Source organism: Microtus pennsylvanicus, chromosome X, assembly GCF_037038515.1.
Source record: "Microtus pennsylvanicus isolate mMicPen1 chromosome X, mMicPen1.hap1, whole genome shotgun sequence".
NCBI lineage: Eukaryota > Metazoa > Chordata > Mammalia > Rodentia > Cricetidae > Microtus > Microtus pennsylvanicus.
In genome coordinates this window covers 21,193,100-21,207,246 of record NC_134601.1, presented here as the reverse complement: position 1 = coordinate 21,207,246, position 14,147 = coordinate 21,193,100, and positions in this window count along the sequence as shown.

The window sequence follows — 14,147 nt, the reverse complement described above, 5'->3', positions numbered from 1 at the left end:
CTCTTGTGTTAGGGACTATAAACCACATACTTGACTGGTTTCTTAGCTCTCTGGATTCCTGAGATAAAGGAAAATAAAATAGCACTTGTTCCACATTATTACTGGAACCTTAATTGAGTATTTGCATGCATAAAATTATGCTTTCCTCTATTGGCTTCTACCCCAGAAAACTGGATTTCAGAATGAGGGTCCATCAGACTGTCCCTTTTTCCTTTGTTTCAAGTAATATTTTAAAAACTCACCCCACCATCTGGTCTGTGTGCTGCTAAGGCATTAGCTTTTCCTGTCCTGTCTACTGGAACACTCCTGGGTTAAGTATGTTTCTTCATGAATAACTGTAAAATTATTATAATTTTGTCATTTTTCAAGTCCTGGCAATATACCCAGAGCTATAAGCAAAGACATGCTTGCTGACTGAAGGCTTACTATAGAACAAAATACAACTGACTGAGTATAAAGGAACATGCTTTGAGAAATGAAGAATTTCTCTATGGTGCTTTAAACATAGTATGTTTTGTCAAGTGGTTTTTACAAAATGTACTGAGCCACTGTGATCAATATAGCTTTTATGATTTAACTTTTTATTCTTGTCATGCTACAGTAATTGGTGATTTTTTTTTTGATTTCGAAACAGGGTTTCTCTTTGGCTTTGGAGCCTGTCCTGGAACTAGCTTTGTAGACCAGGCTGGTCTCGAACTCACAGAGATCTTCCTGCCTCTGCCTCCTAAGTGCTGGGATTAAAGGCATGCGCCACCACTGCCCGGCAATTGGTTATCTTTTTAAAAAATAAATGGAATTAGCATTTAAAAATAACCTTTAAATATAAAAATTGATGCATCAGTAATTTGATATTAATGCTGTTTTGTTAGCCTCACAGAAATTCTTTGTCTACAAGAACTGTCTAAAGCTAAAATAATCTAATTTAGAAAATTCAAAAACACAGAGACTATACAATCTTCAGTTTTAAATCACCATTGCTTGTTAACTGAATGGTAGGAATTCAATAAAAGCATGTTGATTGATGAAAAGATTGATAATGCTCTTTGATTATGAAATAAGCATAGACATTTGACATTTTATCATTGAGTAACAAATAATCTGGTCTATTTCATGTATATATATCCAGTATTATATAAACATAATGCAATCATGATTTTAAGATTGAAGTTTAATTAATAATTTATTTACTTATTTTATATACCTTATGCTTTATAGAAAGATTTAACTTCTGTTACTTAAAAAAAGATTCTATGATCTGATTCCATTCAGCTCCTAGGCATGCTAGGTAACCCCACAACAATGAATTTTCCATTGCTTTAGATATTTTCTATCTTTACAACATCATCCTTAAAATTCCAGTAGTTTTCACTCAGTTCTGCTAGGGCAGTAGTGCTAAGATTCGAAATAAAGAAATAACTTGGTGTTATTTATGCATTTAAGAAAAATATGTATGATATACATATGTGTGTGCATATAAATATGCATAAGTGTATGTAATAGCAATTAAAGAAAAATTAGTATGGGAGGCACAGTTTGATGGGAGAAAAGGAAAGAGAGAAATTATATAATTACATTATAATCTCAAAAATAAAAGAAATAATAATCAAAAAGGAGCATACTCCTTTGTTCTATTCTTAGTCTTGATAAACATGTAATATATTCTTTGTTGCAGATGTTATTAATGCCTGGTGAAATCTTTACGCCGTTGCAAAGAATCCAACATCTACAACAGCCTTGATGAGACTTGTTTAATGTGAAAGTCTTATAAAATGAATTCTTATTACAATTATTTTCTTCATAGACAATAGTACCAATATTTTTCTCTTGAATGTAGACATTTAATTTCTTCTCAAATTAATTGCAAGTCTCTTGTCATCTTAAAGACTGTAGAAAATCAACAACATATTTGAGAACCACGCTGCCAAAAGTATCACCTCTTTCATATTAAATGGAGTCTCAATTAGAATGCATATCATGTCCATAGGCATTTTGCTAAGAATTCTCATAGGATGTACTGTAGTTAGGTAGACCACTTCATAGCATCTAATGTGTAAACATTTGGTTCCTTGGGACAATCTGACATCATTTTTGTGTCCTTTTCTCTTCATGTCAAACATTCCTTTTCTTAATTCTATTCCCTCAGGTCTCAGTTAATTTAATTATCTGAATCAATCTGAGGGCTTAATGGCTAATAACTGCTTAATGTGTTATGCTTCTCAGATAATATTTGCCTTTTAATAAACCAGTTAATATTTAAACCCAGAGGAGTTATATGAACTGTAGCAATGATCAATGTGGAAAATAGAGAAAGACTATTACAGTTGAATGTGATTTCACAAATACTCTTATAAAAGGGCATTGCTTTGCCAGGCAGTGGTAGAGGCACATTCCTTCAATCTCAGAATTTGGGAGGCAGAAGCAGGCTGATCTCTGTGAGATTAAGGTCAGCCTGGTGTGTAAGAGCTAGTTCCAAAACAGGCTCCATAGCTGCAATGAAACCTTGTCTCAAAACTCTCCACCAAAAAATTAACATTTTTTTAAAAAGGAAAGAAAAAAGTGCACTGCTTCAAAAGAAGAAATGATGGCTGGAGACAGAAAGTCACTTTCCTACAACATGAGTGTTTAGTGGCAAATTAAGAACTGGATGTCTGTTCTTCAAATTCTTAGTCCAGAGTTCTTTTTGCCTTACCACATTGGAAGCAGAAAGCTTTTTCATAATAATCAAATCCTTGCATCAAAAGTCATGAACTCTACAAACTTGATAACTGTAATTTTTTTTCTCATATGTTGTTGTCCTTTCTACTGTTTAAACCTAGAAAAACCCTAAAACCATGGTGGGAATGTTTTATCACTTACTAAACTTAATTCTCATGTTCCCTTGATGTTAGCTGAAATGTAAAAATAATTTAAATATAATTTCAGAAAAAGAAAGTAATTTAAATTTTAGAATATACTTCTGTGAATGTATGCTCTTTTACTTTAAATAATGGCACATGTCCTCTTGAGTTTTGGCTCACTGTAAAAAAAATATTTTGTTATATGTACTTAAGGAAGTTTAATTTTTGTTTATTAATAAACCAGATACATTACCTGATTTTATGCTCCTAAGGTCTGCAATCTTCTTTTAAATCAGTGTGTACTTTCTAATAACATAGTCTCAATATTTTTAAAATACCTCTCTTCTTTGAAGAGCATGTTACAGTTAGAGAATATTTTATTTTAATTAATTGGGTTTTTTTTTGTAACAGACTGTTCACTGTGTATCCCAGGCTAGCCTGGTAAAAGTTAATGTACACCAGCATGACCTTGAGCTCATAGAGATCCAATTGTTTCTTGACTGTTGAAATTAAAAGTTTAAGCCACTGTGCTCTGATCTTTTTATTCTTATTGGCAGACACTATGATACATTTTGTATTTGATCTTTCCTGAGAAGTTTCTACCTCATTCATAAAACACTATAAGTTTGGAATAGGTTGCACAGTGGATATACAAAGACGCATCCTCACTTAAGTATAAATGGCTACATGTGACTAATGAAGTTACTTTCAGGTACTATTTCTGATGCTAATCTACCTATGTGAACATATATAATATTAGATGCATCATTTTAACTTTAACCATTACCTTTATAACTTCCCATGATTCAAACCACATATGAGAAATTTGTATTTTGTTACTGATATATTATTGAACTCTGGAAAGCTCCACAGAAACTGTTATTTTGATGCCTCTTTATTTTCTAAAATTCAACATTCTTAATGAAATTTTGGAAAATAATTCTCTTTCTTTTTATTTTTTTCTGAGATTAGATGGGGATATTAGTGAAAAAATATTAAATAAGGTTGATAGATACACAGCTATGCTTATGCATTGCTGTTTAACAACTACTTCGTAATTTAGTGGTTAAAACTACAGAAATTTGTATTATTTCTAAAAGTCTTGCATATTAAGAATTTTAGCAGGATGTGACTATTTTTCATATTGTTTTATATCAAGAATTTTGACAGAATATGACTAACTAAATGATATTTTATGTATTTGGGTTTTTTAGAACTTTTTGTTTCTTTGGAGAACATGCCACCCAGCTCCCAAATAAATGTACATGAAGTGTTATTCTTTCTTATGAAACCCCAGCCTTAACTTGGATTGTTTCTAGCTAGATTTTCTTAACTTAAATTAACCAGTCTACATTTTCCCTCCTCTGGACTTTTATCTTTTTTTTTTCTGAGAAACCACTACACTGATTTCCAAAGTGGTTGCACAAGTTTCCATTCCCACCAACAGAGAAAGAGATATCTTGATTGAGGGAGGCATTATGGAGTTAGCAAAAAAACTCGTTCTAGAAAAATGCCCAAGAACCCACAGGACTGAACCCAGTTGAAACCCTAAGCAATAGAAGAGAGGGCTTCTGAACTGACCTTACCCTGTAGTCAGGCAGATGATTATCTTAAGTATCACCATAGAAGTTTCGTCCAACAGTCCGACAACAGATGGGGAACAGAGGTAATGAACCACATTGGAGCACTGGACTGAACGCCCAAATCCAGTTGAAGAGTGAAGGGAGTAAGAGTATGAGCAAGGAGTTCAAGACAATGAAGGGGTCATCCACTGAGACAGTTTGCTTGAGCTGATGATAGCTCACCAACTCCAAATTGACTGGGAGTGAAGGAGCATGGGAACAACCAAGCCTCTCTGAAGGGGATTGACGGGGCAGACTGAGGGGCCACAGATAGTGACACTGGGATGTTTCTCTACTTGCATATACCAGTTTCATGGAATCCTATTCTCTTTGGATGTAAACCTTGCTCAATCTAGACATAGTAGGGAGGGCCTTGGACTTTCCACAGGGTGGGTGCCTGGCACTCCCTTAGGGATGGAGGGGTGGGAGAGGGTCTGTGGAGGGAGAGACAGGGGACTGGGAGGAGGGGATGGTGTGGAAATTTGGATTGGTGTTTTTTTAAGTAATAAAAAAGGAAAAAAAAAACATTATTCACAGTGGGGTGGGGGAAGGTGGAAGGGAGGGAGTAGGAACTAGGATTGGTATGTAAAATGGGAAAAGATTGTTTTTAAAAAATGAATAATTTTATTCTAAAAAAATATAAGTGATGTGGTATTTCCCTCTGTATGCTATGAAAATGTTTTATTTTAATTGGTTATAAAAGAAGCTGCTTTCAACCAATGGCTTAACAGAATATAATTGCAGGAGAGACGCCATGCTACCTGCTCCAGGGAAGACACACGCTATGAAGCTCCGACCCAGGATGGACATAGGCTAGAATCTTCCCGGTAAGCGCACCTAGGGGCGCTACACAGATGATTAGAAATGGGCCAGAGCAGTGTTTAAAAGAATACAGTGTCCGTGTAATTATTTTGGGGCATAAGCTAGCCGGGCAGGGCAGGCGGCTGGGGTGTTTGGGGACGCAGCCCCGCCGCCGCTCCCCTTATTACTACATATAATCAGGCTGGAATAGATATAAATGAAGTAGGTGGAGTCAGAGAGAAACCATGTATCTGCCTCAGAAAACAGACATCAGACAGAAACTTATAGGTAGGCCACAGCCACATGGCAATTCACAGATGAATAAAAATGGGCCAATTTAAGATATAAAAGCTAGACAGTAAGCACATGACCTAAGAGGCCAAGCAGTGTTGCAATAATACAGTTTCAGTGTGATTATTTCATGTTTGGGTGTCCAGGAATCAATAGCAGTCTCTACCTACAGATTGGCACACCAACGTTTGCTGACTATATTCCCATAAAACCCAAGAGAGTTTAGAAAGAAATTGTGGGCAAAAAAGAACAGAGTTAAGTGCAGTTTCTTGGTAACTGCATTTTTTCAGATATGCTCCATTTACTGGCACTGAGCAGTGATGTCATGGCTCCTTTAACAGGAAGCTTACTAACTCAGCATAAAAAATGGCAGCTTCCTGGTTCATACTGGCAGCATGAACTATGACTCTTTCAGGGAGTTGAGTACTTAAATGGGTTTTGTGAGCAGCATGCTATTAGTTGCTTAATGGTGACATAGACCCGCTGTGAGTCTGGGACAGCATGCATGGATATTAGAGGCAGTGAACATGCCTCTGCCATATTGGACTGGGCAAATGCAATAGCGAGGACTACAAAGTTGATCCTACCCATGCCCACTTAACATTTAAAAAAAAACATTCCTTTTCAGAAAAGGGTTAGATACACAGAAAGGACAAATTCAGATGGAAAAGACATCTAAATGGGTCACAGTGTTGGATAAATGTACATAGGCTTGAGAGAAAAAGAGAGAAAAAAGAGTATAGACAATTATGTTATAAAAGAGTATAGATGGTCATAGATTAAAGAAGTAAGATTAAAAAATAAATATTACACTTAAAGAAAAAGTTAAGAAAAATAACCCACATAAAGATGGAATATACATAGAGAGTATGGACTATATATATTATTGTGTTTTCTTTGAATTTTTTTGACTGTGAATGACCTAAATACAGGAAGACATTTTATTGTGTGGGCTGTCAAGCTAAACCAACACATATATTTTAAAGGTATCTTGACTTCAAAATTTGGGTCTAAGGGTATGTTCTTTGGAAAAGAGGTTCTGCTTTTCTTTCCATGGAGGATGAGAACTTGTGGATTCTTTCCAGACACATGTGGTTTGATTTCCAAGGGCCCCCTAGAGATTTCCATGAACCTTTCAAAAAATCACTGCACCCAATATAAAGCAGGAAGCAGTTTGGAGAGAACTATTCCCAAATTCCCTATATGATTATTTATAAATATTTTATATTTAAAAGGGATATAATATAGATATAAATACATTGGGTTCATATGGATCTTGGTTCAGTGATACAAATTTAATGTCAATTTTGTTATATGTATATATCTGCTCTTGATTAAGGTATTGTGTTTGTGCAGCCATTTAAAAACATAATGTATAATTAAGAAATACAGGTCAATAGATAGTCATTTATAATAGTCAAACTTGTAGTCATGTCAATTAGATTTTCTAGATGTACCAATATATATTTCAGATGGATAGGTATTCTTCCAAACTTTCAACAACTAACAGAATATGACATTTAAAATGTTCTTTTGTTTGTTTTTGTTTGTTTGTTTTTTTGTTTTTCGAGACAAGGTTTCTCTGAAGCTTTGGTGCCTATCCTGGAACTAGTTCTTGTAGACCAGGCTGGCCTTGAACTCATAAAGATCCGCCTGCCTCTGCCTCCCAAGTTCTGGGTTTAAAGGTGTGTGCCACCACCACCCAGCATTTAAAATGTTTTAAGACTTTAGGACTTTTCATGACAATGAGACACATCTTCTCCTGCCAGCACCAATCTACTTCAAGAGGAGGATGGGCATCAAAGAGTCTCCTTATGGAGATTGTTAGTCATTTGTGCAAAAAACTGTTCTTGCCTGGACTGCTTGATGGGTGATGTGGTATTCCCCTCTGTATGCTGTGAATAACACTGGTTAATAAAGGAGGGCTTTGATCCTGTAGCAGGGCAGAACTTAGCTAGGTGGGTAAAATTAAACAATGCTGTTAGAGTAAAGGAAAGTGAAGAGAAGCCCTGTAGCCCTGCCGGACATGGACACCAGAACATTATCTGGTAAGCCACAGCCTCATGGTGATACACAGATTAATGGAGATTGGTTAAATTAATATATAAGAGTTAGTCTATAAGAAGCCAGAGCTAATGGTCTAAGCAGTGTTTTAAGTAATATATTTTCTGTGTGATAATTTTGGGGCTGAGCAACCGGGAAACAAACAAGTGGCTCATTCTTTACAACAGATGAAATGTTGTATAAACTGAGCATGTAGGGCCTATAGAAAAATGACTGCTGAGGTTACATAAACAAGGTGAGGCAGCCTTTCAAGGTTCCTGCTTCATGAAAGGTCTTCCAGACATTCTGCATGTCAGAAGAAAGTGACTGACCAACTGCCAAGATAGTTGAGACAGTCTTTGAAATTTCCTTCTTTATATAAAAGTCTGCCAGCAACTATGGGCATGTAGCATGAAACTGGGTACTCTAATGTTACAGAAAAACTTTGGGTGACTGTCCAGGTAATGAGATATCTCTGTCAGATCTAGAACTTTGGAAGTTGCTTACAATGCACTTACCGGATATTTAGGTAATATATTTTTCTGGATTCTTTGATGTAGGTGAAGAATAGTTAGTTATAATAATAGTTTTCCTTAGTTAGGATAAAAGATAAAGTAGATATGGATATTGTAACTATAATTCTTTCTTGATTACTGCTTTGGTGTATATAATCTTGCTATGATAAAGTTAAAACGTTCTCTTTTATTTAGACATAAAAGCGGAGGTGTTGTGGGATTCCCCTCTGTATGCTATGAATATGTTTTATTGACATTGCTTAATAAGGAATTTGGTTTTGGCCAATGACAACAGAATATTATCTATCTATCTATCTATCTATCTATCTATCTATCTATCATCTATCTATCTATCTATCTATCTATCTATCTATCTATCTATCGAGAGAAGTAGGTGGATTCAGAAAGATGCCATGTAGTTGCCATAGGAGACAGATACTGGACAGATTTTTACTTGTAGGCCACAACAACATGCTGATACATAGGTTAATAGAAACAAGTTGATTTAAGATATAAGAGATAGACAATCAAAAGCATGAGCTAATAGGCCAAGGATTATTTTAATAATATAGTTTCAATGTGATTATTTTGGGTCTCAGTGACTGGGAAAAAACGAGTAGTCTCTGAACAAATATACATACTTGGATATAGTTACTTGGGTCAATCTTGCAGGTAAACTAATCTTTTTAAATGGAACTGTATGAACTATATGTCATGCTGGCTCATTTAAACCTCAAATATTCTGGACATAGATTTTTATATCAAAGCCTTTTGTAGTTTCTTATGCCTACTTACTATCAAGAAAACAACAATCTTACATTAAGGGCAAATTGACTTTTTAAGGAATTAGATTTTTTGGTCATGAATATTTGTTAAAATCTATTATATTTTTAATTTCATTCTTATTTTACAGTTTTCATATTGTTAAATACCTTTTGAAAAAATTTGATACTAAATATATGATATTGGTACTGCCTTTAGTATTAAAGAAAATATTTAAATCTTTAAAATATCTATACCTATTTAATCAATGTAAATATGCTTTGGAATTTCCTTTGGTTGTATTATGGTTATAAACTGAAGCTGTATTTATAGTTATAAGACACCTATATATTCACAATTCCTATCACTTTAAGACAAAAAACACTTTCTTGAATGCATATGTCTTGTTAATATGTATTTTTATATTTTATTACAAATGTATATTATAACTGTTGCCTTATTTTTAATCATGTTAATCAATGTTTAGGACATGTTTCATAGGAATAGCATCAGGTTACTATTTTGAGGCCACTTGATTTCTATCAGTGAACGTTTTGAATATTTTTAAAATTATTAAGATATAGGTATGATTTCATTGTAAATGTGGGAAAATATTTTATTAGGCGTCACTACTACATACATTCCTCTTTTCATTTTCAAACTTTGATTGCTTCCACATTGTATCTCTTTTGCAAGCATGCTTAGTGTATTCAATAATATTCTTATATTCATTAAATTCTCTGATTTTTTTTTTTTATTTTCCTATGATGGCTTTGTTATGGGGTAGCCCACAAAGATGATCACTCAGACACAGTTTACAGCCAAATAAATGTCTTTATTTCTGCTGGCTTGGGCCACACCTACTTATTTGGTGGACCTGGGTCCAGAGCACAGTATTTCTTTAAGGCAAAGCCACACCTTGGCATCTTGCTTGGTAGATGGCAGGGAGCTTCATAAAAGCAAGCAGTTAAAGAGAAGCTAAGGGCATTTTAGCTAAAAAGGGTTTGTATAAACAGCTAAGGAAAGTTACTGGACACACTGACCTTGTGTTTCTAGAATAGCATTGGGTAATTATTCTTGTGATTATTCATGAAGAGAATCAAATTCTAGCTAATCCTGAAATGACCTCAGGAAGAATACAATATTGTCTTTCCCTATTACAGTATCAATATTTAACTTATTATCTAGCTGTAGTTATTCAATTATCTCACTTTTTTCAAGTTATACATTATACATTTTGTGCTTATTTCCTATCCTTGATAGTATTTAGTGGTACTATGTGGTTTGTAAGTTTGACTTTCGAGTTCTGCTTCTGAAAATACTTTCTCTCTGTAGGAATTTTCTGTGTTCTTGTGACATGTTGGTATCTATAAAGATATTTTAATGTTACTTTGAGGCTGCTTTTAAAACTGTTTTCTCCATATTGGGGCATGCTTATATCTTGTATGGAATGAGAATTTAGTCTCGACACTACTTATTGCAAATGAATTTAATACACACAAACATATATGTATACTTTTTATATGTGCATAACAAGTTTATACAAAGCTCTCTCAGGCCAGTGACAAGAATTAATTTTCCTCCTACACTTCCTGGTCATCCTGCAGGGGGCTATACGGCCTGATACCTCCTCTCTCTTCCTATCCCACCCAGCTTGCATCCAGAACCCTCACCCCGTCTGCCTCCCTCCCCTCTTTGGCCACATAACATCTTCCAGTTCAGCCTGTTCAGGCACTGGGACCAAATACGAATCGGGAGGGCAACTGGGAGGGCGGTAGTCCCTTTGTCTCAATAGACTGCCTGCAGCAAGCAAGGTAGGCCCTTTATGAGCTACCCAAGCAGCACAGAGATCTTATCTAGGCACCAGGAGAACCATCACTGGGGAGTGACATCGCTGGGAAGGAAAATCAGTAGGCAAGGAGAACTGATCCTGTAAAAGAAGATCCATAGGGGAGCATTTGGAGGAAGAGATGGGCAGGCGCCAATGCGAGAATTCACCCAACAATCTGAAAAACAACATGAAACCACCAGAACCCAGCGACCCCACAACAGGAAGACATGAACACCTTAATGAAGAAGAAGTAGAAAAAACTGAATTTATGAAAGTGATAGAGGCCCTTAAACAGCATGTAATATACGCCCTTATCGAAATGGATGAGAAGTATAACAGAAAGTTTGAAGAATTGAATAAATCAGTGAATGCTACCGTAGAAAACCAAGGAAAAACAATCAAACAGATAATGGAAACAGTTCATGACTTGAAAAGTGAAATGGAGGCAAAGAAGAAAACAAAAACAGAGGGCTGACTGGACATGGAAAATCTAGGTAAACGAATAGAGACTACAGAAACAAGCATAACCAGCAGAATACAAGAGATAGAAGAAAGAATCTCGGATTCTGAAGATAACATAGAGAAAATAAATACACTGATCAATGAAAACAGCAAGTCCAACAAACTCTCATCACAAAACATTCAGGAAATATGGGACACAATAAAAAGACCAAACCTAAGAATAATTGGAGTAGAAGAAGGAGAAGAAGTGCAGCTCAATGGTCCAGAAAATATATTTAATAAAATTATAGAAGAAAACTTTCCCAACCTAAAGAAAGATGTACATAAGAAGGATCAAGAAACATAGAGAACACCAAATAGGCTGGATCAAAAAAGAAAAAACATTCCCACGCCATATAATAATCAAAACAGAAAGAATAAAGATTAAAGAAAGAATATTAAGAGCTGCAAAAGAAAAGGGCCAAGTTACTTATAAAGGTAAACCTATCAGACTTACACCTGACTTCTCTATGGAAACCATGAAAGACAGAACGTTCAAGATAGATGTACTGCAAAAAGTAAGAGACCATGGATGCAAGCCCAGACTACTATACCCAGGCAAGATTTCGTTCACTATAAATGGAGAAAACAAAACTTTCCAGGATAAAAACAAATTTAAACAATATGTAGCCACAAATCCAGCCTTACAGAAGGTAATAGAAGGAAAATCACTAACCAAGGAGTCCATCAATGACCACAATAACTCAGACATCTAGAGACCCTTCACAAGCACAACTCAAAGAAGGGAAACACACAAACCCTACTACTAAAAAAGTGACCGGAGTTAACAACCACTGGTCATTAATACCACTTAATATCAATGGGCTCAACTCACCTATAAAAAGGCACCGGCTAAGAGATTGGATACGAAAACAGGATTCAACATTCTGCTGTTTACAAGAACCACACCTCAACCACAAAGACAGGCACCTACTCAGAGTAAAGGGCTGGGAAAAGGCTTATCAAGCAAATGGACCTAAGAAATAAGCACGTGTGGCCATATTAATTTCTAACAAAGTTGACTTCAAACTTAAATCAATCAGAAGAGATGGAGAGGGACATTTTATACTCATAACAGGAACAATTCATCACGATGAAGTCAACATCCTGAATATCCATGCCCCTAATATAAAAGCACCCATGTACATAAATGAAACATGACTAAAACTCAAGGCTTCCATCAAACCGCCCACACTAATGGGAGGAGATTTCAACACTCCTCTCTCAACAATGGACAGGTCAATCAGACAGAAACCAAACAGAAATTAGAGAATTGATGGAGGTAATGAATCAATTGGACTTAACAGACATCTATAGAATATTCCAACAAATAGGAAATAATATACCTACTTCTCTGCAGTTCATGGAACCTTCTCGAAAATTGACCACATAGTCAGTAACAAAGCAAACATCCACAGTTACAAAAAAATATTAGTAACCCCCTGTGTCTTATCAGATCACCATGGATTAAAGTTAGAATTCAACAACAATGCTACCCCCAGAAAGCCTACAAACTCATGGAAACTGAACAGTCAACTACTGAACCATACCTGGATTAAGGAAGAAATAAAGAAAGAAATTAAAGTCTTCCTTGAATTCAATGAAAATAAAGAAACAACATCCTCAAACATATGGGACACTATGAAATCAGTCCTAAGAGGAAAGTTCATAGCACTAAGTGCCCACTTAAAGAAAACAGAGAAAGCACACATTGGAGACTTAACAGCCCAGCTGAAAGCTCTAGAAAAAAAAGAAGCAGACTCACCTAGGAGGACTAGAAGACTGGAAATAATCAAACTGAGAGCTGAAATCAACAAAATAGACACGCAGAAAACAATCCAAAGAATCAATGAAACAAAAAGCTGGTTCCTGGCGAAAATCAACAAGATTGATAAACCCCTATACAAACTAATCAAATGGCAAAGAGAGAATATGCAAATTAATAAGATCAGAAATGAAAAGGGGGACATAACCACATACACAGAGGAAATTCATATAATCATTACTTCTTACTACAAAAGCCTGTATGCCACAAAACTGGAAAATGTAAAAGAAATGGACACTATTTTACATAAATACCATCTACCAAAGTTAAACCAGGACCAGGTGAACAATCTATATAGACCTGTGAGGCACAAAGAATTAGAAGCTGTTATCAAAAACCTCCCTACCAAAAAAATCCCAGCACCAGATGGTTTCAATGTGGAATTCTACCATAACTTCCAAGAAGACCTAATACCTATACTCCTTAATGTATTTCACAATATAGAAACAGAAGAGTCATTACCAAATTTCTTTTACAAAGCTACAGTTACTCTGATACCAAAACCACACAAAGACTCAAATAGGAAAGAGAATTACAGGCCAATTTCACTCATGAACATCAACGCAAAAATCCTCAACAAAATACTGGCAAACCGAGTCTAAGAACACATTAGAAAAATTATCCATTATGATCAAGTAGGCTTCATGCCAGAGATGCAAAGCTGATTCAACATACGAAAATCTATCAATGTAATCCATCATATAAATAAACTGAAAGAAAAAGACCATATGATCATCTCATTAGATGCTGAAAAAGCATTTGACAAAATTCAACATCCCTTTATAATAAAAGTCTTGGAGAGATTAGGGATACAAGGGTCATTCCTAAATGTAATAGCTGCTATATACAGCAAGCCGACAGCTAACATCAAATTAAACGGAGAGAAACTCAAAGCCATCCCACTAAATTCAGGAACACGACAAGGCTGTCCACTCTCATCATACCTCTTCAATATAGTGCTTGAAGTTCTAGTAATAGCAATAAGACACCATAATGGGATCAAGGGGATTCGAATTGGAAGGGAAGAAGTTAAACTTTCGTTGTTTGCAGATGATATGATAGTGTACATAGGCGACCCCCAAAACGCCACCAAGGAAATTTTACAGTTGATAAACACCT